At 38.8% G+C, this 14436-nt stretch overlaps 1 long non-coding RNA gene across 4 annotated transcripts in view; it reads left to right on the top strand.

Moving 5' to 3' along the window:
• Positions 1 to 14436, top strand: part of LOC101906006 (uncharacterized) — a 475458-nt gene that overhangs the window by 453285 nt on the left and 7737 nt on the right. The gene's annotated exons all lie outside the window — the stretch shown is intronic.

The following is a 14436-nucleotide window of genomic DNA, read 5'->3' as shown; positions in this document are numbered from 1 at the left end:
ATTCACTAGTTTGGTGTATTTTTAGATTCCACATATAAGTGATGTCATACAGTATTTGTCTTTCTCTGACTTATTTCACTTAGCATAATACCTTCCAAGTCCATTCATGTTGTTGGAAATGGCAAAATATTCTTTTTTTTTTATGGCTGAGTAGTATTATATTGTGTATATATACTACATCTTTATCCATTCATCTGTTGATGGACACTTAGGTTGCTTCCATATCTTGGCAGTTATAAATAATGCTGCCATGAACACTGGGGTTCATGTATCTTTTTTAATTACTGTTTTTAGGTTTGGGGGATATATACCCAGGAATGGAATTTCTGGATTATTTTGGAGTTCTATTTTTAGTTTTTAAAGAATCTTCTGTACTGCTGTACAATGGCTGCACGAATTTGCATTCCCACCACCAAGGTACAAGAGTTCCCTTTTCCCCGTATCCTTGCCACCACATTTATTATTTGATGTTAGCTATTATGACAGGTATGAGGTGGTATCTCATTGTGGTTTTGATTTGCATTTTCCTCATGATTAACAATGGAGAAGGCAGTGGCACCCCACTCCAGTACTCTTGCCTGGAAAATCCCATGGATGGAGGAGCCTGGTGGGCTGCAGTCCATGGGGTCGTGAAGAGTCGGACACGACTGAACGACTTCACTTTCACCTTTCACTTTCATGCATTGGAGAAGGAAATGGCAGCCCACTCCAGTATTCTTGCCTGGAGAATCCCAGGGACGGGGGAGCCTGCTGGGCTGCCGTCTATGGGGTCGCACAGAGTTGGACACAACTGAAGCGACTTAGCCGCATGATTAACAATATTGAGCATCTTTTCATGTGTCTGTTGGCCATTTGCATATCCTCTTTGGAAAAATGTCTATTTAGCTCTTCTGCTCATTTTTTAATTGGATTATTTGTTTTTTGATGTTGAGTTGTATGATCTGTTTATGTATTTTGGATTTTAACTCCTTTCCAGTCATATCAATTGCAAATATTTTCTCCCATTCAGTTTGTTCTCTTTTCATTCTATTGATGGTTTCCTTTGCTGTATTTAGGTCCCATATGTTTACTTTTGCTTTTATTTCTTTTTGCCTCAGGAAACAGATCCAAAAAAATATTGGTACAATTAATGTCAAACAGTATTCTGCCTGTGTTTTCCTCTAGAAGTTTTATGGTTTCCAGTCTTACATTTAGGTTAATCCAGATTTAGTTTATTTCTCTATATGATGTTAGAGAATGTTCTCATTTCATTCTTTTATATGCAGTTGTCCAGTTTTTGCAGCACCACTTATTGAGGAGACTGCCATAGACTAATTGACCAAAAGTGCATGGGTTTATTTCTGGGCTCTCTATTCTGTTTCATTGATCTGTGTGTCTGTTTTTTGTGCCAGTGCCATACTGTTTTTATTACTGTACCTTTGTAATATAGTTCAAAGTCAGCATGATTCCTTCAGCTATATTTTTCTTTCTCAAGATTGTTTTGGCTATTCAGAGTCTTTTCTGTTTCCATACAAATTTTTTAAATTATTTGTTTTAGTTCTGTGAAAAATGCTACTGGTAATTTGATAGGGATTGCACAGCATAGGTAGATTGCCGTGAGTAGTATGGTCATTTTAACAATATTAGTTCTTTCAATTCAAGAACACAGTATATCTTTCCATCTGTGCTGTCTTCAGTTTCTTTCTTCAGTGTCTTATAGTTTTCTGAGTACAGGTCTCTTACCTCTGGTAGGTTTATTCCTAGGCATTTTATTCTTTATGATACAGTGGTAAATGGGATTGTTTAACTAGATGATTATTACTGAATAAAAATGCAGGATTTCTGTATAATAATTTTATATCTTGCAAATTAATTTTGTATCTTACTGAATTTATTGATGAGCTCTAGTAGTTTTCTGGTAGTGTCTTTTAGGACTTTTTAAAGTATAATATCATGTCATCTGCAAACAGTTACAGTTTTACTTCTTACTTTTAAATTTGGATTCATTTTATTTTTTCTTGTCTTTTATTGTAGCTAGGACTTCCAGTACTATATTGAATAAAAGTGGCAAGTGTGGGCATACTTGTCTTGCTCCTAATCTTAGAGGAAATTTTTTTCAGCTTTTCATTATTGAGATAATGTTAGCTGTGGGTCTGTCATGTATGGACTTTATTACATTGCCCACTTTCTGGAGAGTCATTATCATAAATGGGTATTGAATTTCATCCAAAGCTTTTTCTGCATCTCTTAGGTGGTCATATGATTTTTATTCTTCAGTTTGTTGGTATGGTATATCACACTGATTGATTTGCAGATATTGAGAAATCCTTGTATCCCTGGGATAAATCCTAGTTGATCATAGTATATGATCCTTTTAATTGTTTTTATTGCTGGATTTGGTTTGTTAATATTTTGTTGAGTTTTGCATCTATGTTCATCACTGATATTGGCCTGTAATTTTTTTTTTTTTTTGAGATATCTTCTGCTTTAGGTATCAGGGTGATGATGGCTTCATAGAAAGAGTTTGGAAATGTTCCTTCCTTGGAAATTTTTGAAATCGCTTGAGAAGTATAGATATTAACTCTTCTCTAAATGTTTGAAGCAACAGTTAGAACTGGACATGGAACAACAGACCGGTTCCAAATAGGAAAAGAAGTACGTCAAGGCTGTATATTGTCACCCTGCTTATTTAACTTATATGCAGAGTACATCATGAGAAACGCTGGACTGGAAGAAACACAAGCTGGAATCAAGATTGCCGGGAGAAATATCAATCACCTCAGATATGCAGATGACACCACCCTTATGGCAGAAAGTGAAGAGGAACTCAAAAGCCTCTTGATGAAAGTGAAAGTGGAGAGTGAAAAAGTTGGCTTAAAGCTCAGCATTCAGAAAACGAAGATCATGGCATCCGGTCCCACCACTTCATGGGAAATAGATGGGGAAACAGTGATAACAGTGGCAGACTTTATTTTTTGGGGCTCCAAAATCACTGCAGATAATGACTGCAGCCATGAAATAAAAGACACTCCTTGGAAGGAAAGTTATGACCAACCTAGATAGCATATTCAAAAGCAGAGACATTGCTTTGCCAACAAAGGTCCATCTAGTCAAGGCTGTGGTTTTTCCTATGGTCATGTATAGATGTGAGAGTTGGACTGTGAAGAAGGCTGAGTGCCGAAGAACTGATGCTTTTGAACTGTGGTGTTGGATAAGACTCTTAAGAGTCCCTTGGACTGCAAGGAGATCCAACCAGTCCATTCTGAAGGAGATCATCCCTGGGATTTCTTTGGAAGGAATGATGCTAAAGCTGAAACTCCAGTACTTTGGCCACCTCATGCGAAGAGTTGACTCATTGGAAAAGACTCTGATGCTGGGAGGGATTGGGGGCAGGAGGAGAAGGGGACGACAGAGGGCGAGATGGCTGGATGGCATCACTGACTCGATGGACGTGAGTCTGAGTGAACTCCAGGAGTTGGTGATGGACAGGAAGGCCTGGTGTGCTGCGATTCATGGGGTCTCAAAGAGTCGGACAGGACTGAGCGACTGAACTGAACTGAAATGTTTGGTAGAATTTACCTGTGAAGTCATCCAGTCCTAGAATTTTGTTTTTTGGGAGTTTGTAAATTACTGATTCAATTTCATTACTGATAATTTGTCTGTTCATATTTTCTATGTCTTCTGGTTCAGTTTTTGGAGATTGTATGTTTCTAACAATTTGTCCATTTCTCTTATGTTGTGTCTTTTGTTGCCATTTAGTTGTTCATAGTAGTCTCTTACAATTATTGTATTTCATGGTATCAGTTGTACCTTCTTTTTCATTTCTGATTTTATTGATTTAGGCCTTCTTCATCTTTTTTTCTAGATGAATCTTGTTAAAAATATATTAGTTTTACTTTTCCAAAGAGTCAGCTTTCAGTTTCATTGATCTTTCTATTATTTTTTAGTTTTTATTTTATTTGTTTCTGCTCTGAGCTTTATGATTTCTTTCCTTCTACTAACTTTGAGTTTTGTTTGTTGTTCTATTTGCTTTAGGTATAAGTTTTGTTTATTTATTTAAGGCTTTTCTGATTTCCGGAGGTAACCTGGTATTGCTAATATACTTCCCTCATAGAACTGTTTTTTCTGTCCTATAGGTTTTGAGTCATCATGTTTTCATTTCTGTTTGTATGTATTTTTTAATTTCCTTTTTGATTTCTTCAGTAATCCATTGGTATATTGTTCAGCCTTCTTGTGTTTGTGTTTTTTCATTTTTTTTTTTAAATCTTGTAGTTGCTTCTAAACTCTTAGGGTTGTGGTTGAAAAAAGTGCTTGATATTATTTTAGTCTTAATTTGCTGAGGTTTGCCTAGCATGTGATCTATCTTGGAGAATGTTCCGTGTACTCTTGAAAAGCGTATCCTGCTGCTTTTGAATGGAATGCTCTATAAATGCCAATTAAATCCATCTGGTCTAATGTGTTATTTAAAGCCAGTGTTTTCTTATGAATTTTCTGTCTGGATGATCTCTTCATTTATGTAAATGGGATGTTTAAACTCTCCTACTATTATTGTTTGGCTATCAGTTTCTCCTTTTATGTTTGTTAATAGTCCCTTATATATTGAGATGCTCCTGTGTTGGGTGTAAATATATTTACAATTGTGATGTTTTATTCTGGGGCTGACTCCCTGATGTGATCTTTGTTTCTTATCGGAGAAGGCAATGGCACCCCACTATTTTGTCTAATATAAGTATTGTTACTCTGACTTTCTTTTGATTTCCATTTGCATAAAATAACTTTCTCCATTCCCTTCCAGTTTGTGTGTTTCTCCAGATCTGAAGTGAGTCTCTTGTAGGCAGCGTATATACAGGTCTTGATTTTTTAATCCATTCAGCCATTTTGTGTCTTTTGATTTAAAGTCCATTAACATTTAACGTAATTATAGCTGTTATGTTCTTATTTTGTTACTTGTTTGTCAGCTACTTTGTAGATCATTTTTTCCCATTTCTTTTTTTCTTTTTCTTTTGTGATTTAATAGCTATTTTTAGTGTTGTGTTTGGAGTCCTTTTTCTTTTTTGTGTATACACCTACTATAGATTTTTCATTTGTGGTTACCATCAGGTTTATATATATATACAGGTTTTATAGTTTTTATATTATTGTTTTCAGTTGCTGATATGTTATTTTCAAATGCATTAAAAAGGCTGCATCTCTGCTTTCCTCCCCTCATTACTGCCACAAAAATTCCAAAATGAACAGTTCGTTGGAAAAGGCAAACATACCATAAAGTAGGAAATTATCCACACAAAAAACTAGTAGGAAGGTTTAAAAAACCAAAGTACTAGAATCATCTATATCCAGAATAAGCAGAGACAAGACAATTGAGAGTTCTTTGTTTGGAATTAACTTCTAACTATTGCTGTATTTTTCCAGTTTCATTGATATTTAATTGACATATATCACTGAATAAGTTTAAGATGTACCACATAATGGTTTAACTTTCATACATTGTGAAATGATTACTGCAATAAGTTTGTGTAGCAGCCATCATCTTTATATAGATACAATAAAAAGAAAAGGAGGAAAAAATTATTTTCTTGTAAAGAGACCTCTCAGAATTTACTCTTTTAACAACTTTATTATATAGCAGTGTTAACTATAGTTATCATGTTGTATATTATATTTCTAGTACTTCTTTATCTTGTAACTGAAATTTTGTATCCTTTAACCATGTTCCTCCAAAATTCTTCCCTACCTGCTGCCTCTGACAATCATTAGTTCTTTTCTATGAGTTTTTTTTTTTTTTTAATTAGACTGTGAATGTAAGATCATACTACATTTGTTTTTGTTTGACTTATTTCACTTAAAGCCCTCAGGATCAATCTCTGTTTTTGAAAATGGCAGAATTGTCTCATTTTTATGAGAGAATAAAATGAATAATAATACTGAATAATATTCAGTTAAATAATACTCCATTGTATATATTTACCACAACTTCTTGATCCATTTATCCCTTGATGGACCCTTAGGTTGCTTTCGTACTTTGACAATTTGCAAATAATATTGCTACTGTGAACATGGGAGTGTAGATACCTCTTAAAGTTTGTCTCTGTTTTCTTTGGATGTGTTTCCAGAGGTGGAATTGCTGGATTATATAATAGTTTTATTTGTAATATTTTGAGACTCCTCCATTCTGTTTTCCACAGTGGCTATACTAGTTGACAGTCCTACCAATAATGTACAAGGATTCCCATTTCTCCATATTCTTTCCACATTTATTTTACCTTGTCTTTTTTCATGATGGCCATTCTAATGGTTATGAGGTGATACATCATTGTGGTTTTGATTCAGATTGGTTCACTCACTCAGTTGTGTCCAACTCTTTGTGACCCCATGGACTGCAGCATGCCAGGCCTCCCTGTCCATCACCAACTCCCAGAGTCCACCCTAACCCCTGTCCATTGAGTCGGTGATGCCATCCAACCATCTCATCCTCTGTCATCCCCTTTTCCTCCTGCCTTCAATCTTGCCTAGCATCAGGGTCTTTTCAAATGAGTCAGCTCTTCACATCAGGTAGCCAAAGTATTGGAGTTTCAGCTTCAACATTAGTCCTTCCAATGAACACTCAGGACTGATCTCCTTTAGGATGGACTGGTTGGATATCCTTGCCGTCCAAGGGACTCTCAAGAGTCTTCTCCAACACCACAGGTCAAAAGCATCAATTCTTCGGTGCTCAGCTTTCTTTATAGTCCCAACTCTCACATCCATACATGACTACTGGAAAAACCATACCCTTGACTAGACGGACCTTTGTTGGCAAAGTAATGTCTCTGCTTTGAATATGCTATCTAGGTTGGTCATAACTTTCCTTCCAAGGACTAAGCGTCTTTTAATTTCATGGCTGCAGTCACCATCTGCAGTGATTTTGGAGCCCAGAAAAATAAAATCTGCCACTGTTTCCACTGTTTACTCATCTAATTGCCCTGAAGTGATGGGACCAGATGCCATGATCTTCGTTTTCTGGATGTTGAGCTTTGAGCTAACTTTTTCACTCTCCTCTTTCACTTTCATCAAGAGGCTCTTTAGTTCTTCTTCACTTTCTGCCATAAGGGTGGTATCATCTGCATATCTGAGGTTATTGATATTTCTCCTGGCAATCTTGATTCCAGCTTGTGCTTCCTCCAGCCCAGCGTTTCGTATAATGTACTCTGCATATAAGTTAAATAAGCAGGGTGACAATATACAGCCTTGACATACTCCTTTTCCTATTTGGAACAGTCTGTTGTTCCATGTCCAGTTCTAACTGTTGCTTCCTGACCTGCATACAGATTTTCAAGAGGCAGGTCAGGTGATCTGGCATTCCCATCTCTTTCAGAATTTTCCACAGTTTGTTGTGATCCACAGAGTCAAAGACTTTGGCATAGTTAATAAAGCAGAAATAGATGTTTTTCTGGAACTCTGTTTTTTCAACAATTGGCATTTCCCTAATGACTAGTGATGTTAAGCATCCTTTCATGTATTTGTTGGCCATTTCTAAATCTTCTTTGGAAAAATGTCTATTTGTATTTTTTCCTTAATTTTTTTTTTGCTGTTGAGTTTATGAGTTCTTTATATATTTTAGATATTAACTCCTTATCAGATATATGGATTACAGATACTTTTTCTCATTTCTAGGTGATCTTTTCACTTCGTTGTTACTTTTGCTGTGCAGAAGCATTTTGGTTTCATATAGTCCTACTTTTAAATTTTTGCTTTTGTTGCTTAGGTTCTAGGAATCATACCAAAAATTTATTGCCAAGACCTATGTCAAGGAGTTTTTTCCCATATTTTCTTCTGGTAGTTTTACTGTTAGCTTCAGGTCTTACCTTTAAGTCCTAGTCCATATTTAGTTAATTTTTGTGAGTGGTGTAAGACAGAGATCTAGTTATAGTCTTCTACATGTGTCCAGTTTACTGAATACATTGATTAAGCCTAACAGCTTTGTGAGTTCTTTAGGATATTCTACATATAAAATCATACCATCTGCAGAAAGAGGCAATTTTAACTTGTTTTCAAATTTTGATGACTTCCCTGGTAGCTGAGATGGTTAAGAATCTCCCTGCAATGCAGGAGACCCAGTTTCAATCCCTGAGTCAGGAAGATTCCCTGGAGAAGGTTTTGACTACCCACTTTAGTATTCTTGGCTGGAAAAACCCATGGACAGAGGAGCCTGGTAGGCTACAAAGAATTGGACATGTAGAATTGTGTCCAACTCTTTGTAGGAGTTGCAAAGAGTCGGACACAACTGAGCAACTAACAATTTGAAAACTTCTTTTTCTTGCCTGATGTTCTAGCTAGAATTTCCAGTACTGTGTTGAATGGAGTGGTGAAGGTTGGGCACCCTTATCTTGTTTCTGATCTTAGAGGAAATGCTTTTAATCTTTCTCCATTGAGCATGATATATTAGCTGTGGGCTTATCACATATGGGCTTTATGTTGAGATACATTTCTTTAATACCTAATTTGTTAACTTTGTATCATTAAAAGATGTTGATTTTTCAAATGTTTTTTCTGCATCTGTTGATATGATCATAATTTTTTCCCTTTTGTTTTATTAATGTGATATATCATATTGATCGATTTGTGTCTTTTGAATCATTCTCACATCCAGGGATAAATTCCATTGACCATGGTGAATGATAGTTTAGTGTCCTGCTGAATTTACTTTGCTTATATGTTATTGAGCATCTTTCCCTTTATATTGATAAGAGATATTGGGTCAGTAATTTTCTTTTCTGATAGTGCCCTTTTGTGTTTTGGTTTCAGGTAACACTGGCCTTGTGAAATGAGTTTGGCCATGTTCCCTCCTCTTCAATATTTTGGAATAGTGTGACAAGGATAAGTATTAGCTCTTCTTGTGTTTGTTAGAGTTCCCCCTGTGAAGCCACCTGGTCCTAGACTTTTGTTTTGGACAGGGATGGGGGAAGAGTTTTTTGACTACCAATTCAGTTTCATTGCTAGTGATTACTCTGTTCAGATTTTCTATTTCTTTCCGATTCAGTCTTCAAATATTTTGTGTTTCTAGGAATTTGTCCATTTGTCCTAGGTTATCCACTCTATTGGCATATAACTGCTCATAGTATTCCCGTATGATTGTCTGGGTTTCCCTGGTGGCTCAGATGTTAAAGAGTCTGCCTGCAGTGAGGGAAATGCAGGTTCAATTCCTGGGTCGGGACAATCCCCTGGAGCAGAAAATGGCAACCTGCTCCAGTATCCTTACCTGGAGAATTCCATGGACAAAGGAGCCTGGCAGGCTACATACAGTCCATGGAGTCACCAAGAGTTGGACTTGACTGAGGGACTAACACTTTTTGATTGTTTATATTTCTATGATATAAATTGTTAAGTTCTCCTCTTTCATTTCTAATTTTATTTATTTGGGCCCTCTCTCTCCTTTTCTTGGTGAGTCTGGGTAAATATTTGTCTATTTTGTATATTATCTTTTAAAAACTAGTCCTTATTTCATTGAGCTTTTCTGTTTGTGTTTTAGTCTTTGTTTTATTAAGGGTGTTTGTGGAGTTCTGTTCTTTCATTTGTAACATATCTTTTGTCTTCTCATTTCATTTGACTTCCTGTGTTTGTTTTTATGAATTAGGTGAAACAGTTATCCTCCCAGTATTGAAAACATGTCCTTGTGTTGGAGCATCCTCATACAGACTACATGTGTCTTGTGGCTTTGGCAGGAGGACTGGAGCTGAAGTGGTCATGGGCTGGCACTTTTCCCAGAGGATACCGGGGGATCCACCTTGGTGGGTAGGGGGTGGTAGCTGGAGCCAGAGCCTGGTGCAACCAGGGCTTCTCCCAGGTTACACCTTGATGAGGGTGAGAAACACTGAAGCCCAGCATGGACCAGGGCTTCTCCTATGGTATCCCAGGGGCTATGGCCTTGGTGGGTAGAAGGGACTGGAGTCTGCACTCAGAACAGGGCAGAAGGCATGCTGTCTTAAGCTGACTAGAGTGCCAGGTGCTTTTTAATCTGTTGACTCTATGCTGGAACTCAGAGCAAGTGACCAAGACCAAATCTTGGTTTTCTGTTATCTTCTGGCTGTCCTGGTTATAAGCCCCAATGGTATTTGGAATCAGTTAGGGGGGTTTATATCCCCAGTTCCAGTCCCCAGTGCTGAGGTACTCTATTTGAGGTTTGAACTCCTCACTTCTTCTGGAGGACTTCCAAGTTTGTGATTTCCCCTTCTGCTTGCGGGTCACACACTGGGGCTCTTGGTCCTGACTAGAATGCATCTCTGCCTCACTACCTGTCACAAAGATTTTTTCATATATCCTTAATTGTAGAAGAGGTGTTCTGCTAGTCTTCAGGTTCTTCTCAGATAAAATTCTTCTATATATGGTTTTAGATTTGGTGTGTCCATGGGAGGAGTTGAGCTCAGAATGTTCCTACACTGTCATCTGCATTCTTTTCATTCTTTTTCTTCCTGTGACTAGATAATGTCCTATTTTCCACATTGCTGATTCTTCGTTCTGCATGGTCAAGTGGGTTTTTCAAGCTCTCTATTGAATTATCAATTCATTTATTCTACTTTTCAGATCTAGAATTTCCATTTTGAGTATGTCTGTTTTTGTTTGCTGATGTTCACGTTGTTTGGTAGTAGTTTCTATTTCTTTGTTAAACTTATTTTGTTCATGCATTTGCTATTGTCGTTCAGTCGCTCAGTCATGTCCTACTCTTTGTAACATGGTGGACTCCAGCACATCAGACTTTCCTGCCCTTCATTATCTCCCAGAGTTTGCTCAAGTTCATGTCCATTGAGTCGGTGATGCTATCTAACCATCTCATCCTCTGCACTCCCTTCTCCTTTTGCCTTCTATCTTTCCTAGGATCAGGGTCTTCTCCAGAATCAGCTCTTCACATCAGGTGGCCAGAGTATTGGAGCTGCAGCATCAGTCCTTCCAATGAATACTCAGGATTGATTTCTTTAGGATTGACTGGCTTGATTCTCTTGCAGTTCAAGGAACTCTCAAGAGTCTTCTCCAGCACCACAATTCAGAAGCATCAATTCTTTGGCACTCAGCCTTCTTTTGGGTCCAACTCTCACATCTGTATATGACTACTGGAAAAACCATAGCTTTGACTATATGGACCTTTGTTGGCAAAGTGATGTTTCTGCTTTTTAACACACTAAGTTCATCATAGCTTTCCTTCCAAGGAACAAGTATCTTTAATTTTCATGGCTGCAGTGACTGTCAGCAGTGATTTTGGAGCCCAAGAAAATAAAATCTGCCACTGCTTCCACTCTTCCCCCTTCTATTTGCCATAAAGTGATGCCATGATCTTAGTTTTTTGAATGATAAGTTTTAAGCCAACTTTTTCACTCTTTTCACCCTCATCAAGAGGCTCTTTAGTTCCTCATCACTTTCTGTGATTAGCGTGGAATTATCTGCATATCTGAGTTTGTTATTTCTCCCAGCAATCTTTATTCCAGCTTATGAGTCATCCAGCCTAGCATTTCGCATGACGCATTCTGCATATAGGTAAAGTGATCTGGTATTCCCATCTCTTTAAGGAATTTCCCCAGTTTGTTGTGATCCACACAATTAAAGGCTTTAGCATAGTCAACGAAGCAGATGTTTTTCTGGAACCCCTTTGCTTTCTCTATGATCCAGAGAATGTTGGCAATTTGATCTCTTGTTCCTCTGCCTTTTCTAAATACAACTTTATACATCTGGAAGTTCTCAGTTCACATACTGCTGAAAGCAAGCCTGAAGGTTTTTGAGCATAACCTTACTAGCATGTGAAATCAGCGCAATTGTCCAGTAGTTTGAACATTCTTTGGTACTGCCCTTTTTTGGGGTTGGAATGAAAACTGACCTTTCTAGTCCTGTGGCCATTGCTGAGTTTTCCAAATTTGCTGACATTTTGAGTGCTACACTTTAACAGCATCATCTTTTAGAATTTGAAATACCTCAGATGGAATTCCATCACCTCCACAAGACTTATTCATAGTAATGCTTCCTAAGGCCCACTTGACTTCACACTCCAGGATGTCTAGCTCTAGGTAAGTGACCACACCATCGTGGTTATCTGGGTCATTAAGACCTTTTTTGTATAGTTCTTCTGTGTATTCTTGCCACCTCTTCTTAATTTCTTCTACTTCTGTTAAGTTCTTACCATTTCTGTCTTTTATTGTGTCCATCCTTAGATTACTTTCCTAATTTCATTGAGTTGCCTGTGTATTTTTATAGTTCACTAAACTTTTTAAAAACAATTATTCTCAATTCTTTGCCTGATGTTTAACAGCTTTTCATTTATTAATTTCCTCGCATGGTGTCATATTTACGTAATGTTTTATGAGCCTTGATTTCTTACACTGGTTTATTTGCATAAGTGGTCTCCTTTTCCGTACTTTGCTGGTTCACCTTGGCAGAGATAGGTTTTCATTAGTTCAGTTGGATTTCTGGGCATGTTTATCGGTAAGGTCTTTGGGCAGGTGGGGAGCTGCTAAGGATCTATTTGGGGCAAGGCAACTGAGCTCTTGAGGTGGGAGTGAGGCCTGTGCCACTAGCTGAGAATAGCTGGATAGACTGCTGCTTGGTTCCCTGCACAAGGGATATAGGATAGGATGTGCTCCACATTTGCCTGGAATGCCTCCTCTGAGAACCTGAGTCAGGCAGACCTACACCCCACTCAGAGTTCCCTGGTCAGACTGTGCTACCTTCTTGGTTCTGCAGGTGATACTTATTAAATGATCATGACTGAGCTCTTTACTCGACAGTAGGTGGGGCTGTGAAGTAGCTTGCCTTGCAGGATTGCTGGACAGGATGCAGGCCATGGGTTTGGGGACCAAAATCTGGCAAAAGCGTACACTGATTATCTTGGTCAGGTGAGGCCACCAGTTTTGCTCTGCAGATGGGAAAAGCCATAGGTTGTGGCTCATGGGTTTTAAGCAACACTGTAAGCAGGACTATTGGAGGGGCTATGCATTGTGCTCTGGTTAGCTTCCCTGATCAGAAAGCCTGAAGGAGCTGAGAGTTTATTTCCCTTCCTCAATGCAGTGGGAGGAGCATCTCCAAGACAGTAAGTCTCTCTGTTTGTGGTACTGACTGAAGCCAATCCAGTTGGCCCAAGCTCCCTGGTCAAACAGGGTTGCTTGCTTTGCTCTTGAGGTCAGCTCTGCCCTTCCTCCTCTCAGGTTGAGTTAATCAGCCACTTCCAGGTGTTCTGCCAACCCTTCCTGCAGACGGGGTGGACAGTCACAATCTACAGAGGGTGGGGCAGACCAGGCTCCAGAGCTGGAAGATCTCCTCCTTTGAGGACCTGAATCAGCCAAACCTGCACCCCTCTGAGTTCCCTGGTCAGACTGTGCTACCTTCTTGGTTCTGCAGATGAGCAAAGCCGCTGCTTGGGACTACTACTTGGGCACGGCAGATAGGAACTCAGACTGCCAAGATCCAAGGGCTGGTTGTTGCAAGCCCCTCTTACTGGTATTTTATCCATGAATAGTTTTTAGGTCTTATTTTAGTTAGGGGAAGTGAAGGAGGAATGAACTGTCACCATCTTGGTGATACCATTCTCTATGACTGCATTCTCAGAGTATCCTCAGGGGTAGAAACCTCATGTTCTTTCAAGGTAAATCTGATTTCTAAATATGGCAGAGTCACCTGGAGTCAAATCTAAGAAGTGATGCATCATCATATAAAGCTGTACCATCACTTTTGATCACACACTCCTTTCAAGAATGTGATTAAACCTATGAAATGTAGACAGAGGAGGAAAGGAGGCTGTGAATAATATCATGCATTGAAAGCACAGCCTGTTTCTATGAGATGGGTACTTTCAATCATTTTGTCAAAAAGCTTGATTTCCAGACAGCACTCAAGTTCCCTTCAGTTCAGTTCAGTTCTTCAGTCGTCTCCGACTCTTTGCGACCCCATGAATTGCAGCACGCCAGGCCTCCCTGTCCATCACCAACTCCTGGAGTTCACTCAAACTCACGTCCATCGACTTGGTGATGCCATCCAGCCATCCCATCCTCTGTCGTCCCCTTCTCCTCCTGCCCCCAATCCCTCCCAGCATCAGAGTCTTTTCCAATAAGTCAACTCTTCGCATCAGGTGGCCAAAGTACTGGAGTTTCAGCTTTAGCATCATTCCTTCCAAAGAACACCCAGGACTGATCTCCTTTAGGATGGACTGGTTGGATCTCCTTGCAGTCCTAGGGACTCTCAAGAGTCTTCTCCAACACCACAGTTCAAAAGCATCAATGCATGGAGGCCTGTGGGGAAGGGTAGGTGTTTCATCCTTCAATCCCTCTTCAACAGTTCCATCTTTCTTCATTTCAAATGTAAGTTTGGTGAGGATAAGGGTTCATGTTTCATTTACTGCTGTTCCTAGAAGAGGGCCTGGCACTTAGCCCTCATTTAAGTATTTGTATAATGAAGAATACTTGAATATTGGGTTCACAGTAATATTTCAGTTATCAAAAGAAC

The sequence above is a fragment of the Bos taurus genome, chromosome 28, assembly GCF_002263795.3.
Source record: "Bos taurus isolate L1 Dominette 01449 registration number 42190680 breed Hereford chromosome 28, ARS-UCD2.0, whole genome shotgun sequence".
Lineage (NCBI taxonomy): Eukaryota > Metazoa > Chordata > Mammalia > Artiodactyla > Bovidae > Bos > Bos taurus.
Note: the sequence above shows the minus strand (reverse complement) of the source record. Positions and strands in the feature narration are given on the sequence as shown.